The sequence below is a fragment of the Lipotes vexillifer genome, unplaced genomic scaffold (genome assembly GCF_000442215.2).
Source record: "Lipotes vexillifer unplaced genomic scaffold, Lipotes_vexillifer_v1.1 scaffold88, whole genome shotgun sequence".
NCBI classification, from domain to species: domain Eukaryota; kingdom Metazoa; phylum Chordata; class Mammalia; order Artiodactyla; family Lipotidae; genus Lipotes; species Lipotes vexillifer.
In genome coordinates, this window is record NW_006779887.1 from 1006721 (window position 1) to 1011230 (window position 4510).

Here is a 4510-nt window from a genome sequence, read left to right on the forward strand (position 1 = left end):
TGTGTGTGTGTGTGTGTGTGTGGTATGCGGGCCTCTCACTGATGTGGCCTCTCCTGCTGCGGAGCACAGGCTCCGGACACGCAGGCTCAGCGGCCATGGCTCACGGGCCTAGCTGCTCCGTGGCATGTGGGATCCTCCCGGACCAGGGCACGAACCCGTGTCCCCTGCCTTGGCAGGCGGACTCTCAACCACTGCGCCACCAGGGAAGCCCATAAGAGAACTTTTATTCCCTCTACCAGGAAGCACCTGAGTCCCCACTCCTGCCCCTCCTGGCGAACTCCAGCTCACCGTTCAAGGACCAGCTCCACGGCTTCCTCCTGCAGGTGCCCTCACTGTCTCCTTTAGACCCCCAGCAGCGCTCCCTCCCTCCCCCCATAAGGACCCAGCACCTCACACCCCCTCCCCTAGAGCACCTGCTACCTGCATTGTCACTGTCACTGCACTGTAACTGTCGCCCCACCATTCAGTGAGCTCCTGGAGGACCAGTCCTAGGCCTCTTCATCTTTATGTCTCTAGCAGTGCTTGGGACAAAATAGATTCTCAACAAATGTTTGTCAAAAGAATAAATAAAAGAATGAAGAGCTCCAAGAACATTTTAGCAACAAAAGCATCAAAAAATAAGCACACAGTTTCGCAAAGTCACTGCTATTAAGAATAAAATTAATTTTTAAAAGTTATTTTTAGGGAATTCCCTGGTGGTCCAGTGGTTTGGACTCTGCACTTTCACTGCCGAGGGCCCAGGTTCAATCCCTGGTCAGGGAACTAAGGTCCTGCTAGCTGCATGGTGTGGCATGGCCAAAAAAAAAAGTTAAAAAAAATTATTTAAAAAAATAGTGGCGGGGCTTCCCTGGTGGCGCAGTGGTTGAGAATCTGCCTGCCAGTGCAGGGGACATGGGTTCAATCTCTGGTCCAGGAGGATCCCACGTGCCGTGGAGCAAATAAGCCCATGTGCCACAACTACTGAGCCTGTGCTCTAGAGCCCATGAGCCCCAACTACTGAGCCCATGTGCCGCAACTACTGAAGCCCACGTGCCTAGAGCCCGTGCTCCAGAGCAAGAGAAGTCACTGCAATGAGAAGCCCATGCACCCAACAAAGAGTAGCCCCTGCTCACCGCAACTAGAGAAAGCCCTTGCACAGCAACAAAGACCCAACACAGCCAAAAATAAGTAAATAAAATAAATAAATTTATTTTTAAAAATATAGTGGCATGTTATAATTACATTGGATGTTGCAGGAGGAAAGTCATGTTTTGATTTTATTTTTAATACAAAGGTTTCAGTGATATCATCTCCTGATTTTGAAAGATATTTAAAATGTGTCATACTTAAACACCTAATAGTCATGACTAATTAAGCCAGAAATGATCACCTTCCTCTTCTTGTTCCAGCCTGAAGTAAAGACAGAAATCAGAAGGTATAAAAATTTGATGACTAGCAAAAAAAAGCAAATGTCTGACGTACTGATATCATTCTAAGTACTTAATAAGAGATACATCAAACCAACAAACTAGAAGACTTTTGCCTTCTCTGTCAGCTTTTTCCTTCCTCCTTCTCAGGTCAGCCCAGCTAAGAGTTCATTCGAGAGACTTCCCTGGTGGTGCAGTGGTTAAGAATCCGCCTGCCAATGCAGGGGACAGGGGTTCGAGCCCTGGTCTGGGAAGATCCCACATGCCACGGAGCAACTAAGCCCATGCGCCACAACTACTGAGGCCGAGTCCCACAACTACTGAGCCCGCATGCCACAACTACTGAGCCCACGTGCCACAACTACTGAAGCCCGAGTGCCTAGAGCTCGTGCTCCGCAGCAAGAGAAGCCACAGCAATGAGAAGCTGCACACTGCAACGAAGAGTAGCCCCTGCTCGCCACAACTAGAGAAAGCCGGTGTGCAGCAACGAAGATCCAACACAGCCAAAAATAAATAATAGATAAATTTATTAAAAAACAAAACAAAACAAAAGTTCATTCGATGAACATCGTCAATGTGCTGCACAGGCCCTGTGAGTGCTACCGCCACCCCATGCCCTGACCCTGAGGAGTACTCACTCTAGTCTGATAGACGTCCCCTGGATGTAACTGTAACTGCTCTGATGAAAGGCCCAGGCAGGAGGCACCCAGCCCAGTGAGGAATACCACCCATTCCCCAAGGAGCTCAGGCTGCCCTTGACTTTCATTACTTATTACTTCCACAGAACTTGCATTTTTCAAACTTACATCGATGCCCCCAAACAACCCTTCATGAACAGAATTCAGCTCTCTTCCTCAACTTGAACAACTTTCTATCCTGGTACTTCCCATTCCAACCAAGAGAATCTTGGCATTTTCCTAGGCATGATTTGTTCATTCCCAACTTAGAGCCTCCATGAATGCCATCCTCTAGAAATCTCCCTCAGGCAATCCAATGTATTCTCTTCCTATCAGTCAGTGGTTCTCATCTAGGGGTGATTTTGCCACCCAGGGAATATTTGGCAATATCTGGAGACATTTTCGTTGTCAGAACCAAGGGTTGCTATATGTGGAATCTAGAAAAATGGTACAGATGAACCGGTTTGCAAGGCAGAAATAGAGACACAGATGTAGAGAACAAACATATGAACACCAAGTGGGGAAAACGGGGTGTGGGGAGGGATGAACTGGGAGATTGGAATTGACATATATACACATATATATATATATATATGTATATATATATACACACATATATAATATGTATAAAATAGATATGTATAAAATAGATAACTAATATGAACCTGCTGTATAAAAAAATAAATTAATTAAAATACAAAAGAACAAACAAAAAAAACCTAAGAGTTGCCACTGGCATCTAATGGGTAGCGTCCAGGGACGCTGCTAAATATCCTATAATGCATAGGACAGCCCCCAACACAAATAATTATCTGGCCCCACAAGGTCAACAGTATACCCAGACTGAGAAACTCTGCTTTAAGTTGAGCTTTAAATTCATCTATTTGGATTAGGGAAATGTTCGGCAGCACATATACTAAATTTGGATTAGGAAATATTCCTGAAATTAACCATACCCGACTCTGAACATGCCCTTGCTTTGCATTACCCCAAAATGTACAGAGCGCTCTACAGTAACTTGAATATGAGATCAAGAATCATAGAGTAAAAGCAGAAACTAACACACCATTGTAAAGCAATTATACTCCAAAAAAAAAAAAAATGCTTCAATGAATTCTTTTGTAATACAAATGAAATCTTTTGTAACGCAAAGACTTAGTAAACTTTTATCAATTTTTAAATTAAAAAAAAAAAGAATCATAGAGTATCCAGACAGAACAGGACTTCAAAACTCATATATTCTAACCACTTCCTTGTTAACATTGCTTTGTAAACATCTGTTGCATGTGAAAATGTTGTTTTTCTTCAACTAGATTATAAGCAATTCCATTAAATCCTTTTATGTCTGTGCACTCTGCAAACATTTATTGAGCACCTACTATGTACCAAGCACTATTCTAGGCACTGGGGACACAGTGATAATTAGACATTATCTCTGCTCTTATGGATATTAATTTTAGTGGGATAGACATATTTTTTAATTATGTAACTTCCATGGTGATAAGTGCTCTAATGGGAAGAGCATGGTTTACCTGATAACAGGAGCTCCTTAACCTGATCTGTGACATCAGACAAGGCTTCCCTGAGGATGGGACATTTAAGCACCTATCAGACATTCAGTCAGTATTTGTTGAATAAATAGAGGTGAAGCATGAAAGATAAATAGAAGTTATCCAGGGACTTCCCTGGTGGTCCAGTGGTTAAGACTCCGTGCTTCCACTGCAGGGGGCACAGTTTCGACCCCTGGTCAGGGAACTAAAGTCCCGCTTGCTGAGCAGTGCAGCCAAAAGAAAAATAATAGAAGTTATCCAAGTAAAGTAGGCAGAGGTGAGAGCGGAACAGCAGGGGAGCTGAGTGGCCATGGTGGGTTTGAGGTGCCAATGAGACATCAAGATAGAGAAACCAGGTGGTGCATTGAATGTACGTGTCTGGAGCCCAGAAAAAAAGGCTGGGATCACAGCCAGGGGGCCTCCAACTCCAACACGTAAGTCAGGAAGAGGAGGAAAAACCATTGAAAGACTAATAAGGGGAGGCCAGAGACACAGGCAGAAAACCAGGAAAGGATATGTCATAGAAGAAAGCTTTTTAAGAAGAAGCCAGCCAGTTTCCAAGACTGACCAGGAGGCCCATCCTCTTGCCGCCCACATCTCCTCAGTGCTGGGAAGTGAGCAGCCTGGACTGACTATACAAGCTTCCTATAGGACAAACTACTGTTTTTTTCATTTTGAATTAGTATAAAACCTTTCTTCCTAATGAATTTTCTACGTCAAAGTTAACCATGTTGATCTGAGTAGCAATTAGTGTTTGATTTTGTGGGTGTTTTCATTTATGACACTCAGATTTTAAAAGATAAACTCTACCTAATCTCAGTTTCATTTTAGGCCTCATGTCACAATGCTCTCCCACATTGTGACATCAGAGGGAAAG

General features: G+C 43.8%; 1 non-coding gene across 1 annotated transcript; it reads left to right on the forward strand.

The window, feature by feature from the left end:
* Positions 1 to 689: 689 nt before the first annotated feature.
* On the forward strand, positions 690 to 762 carry TRNAE-UUC (transfer RNA glutamic acid (anticodon UUC)). Its single transcript has one exon. It is a non-coding gene; the product is annotated as a tRNA-Glu (tRNA).
* The last annotated feature ends 3748 nt before the right edge of the window (positions 763 to 4510 follow it).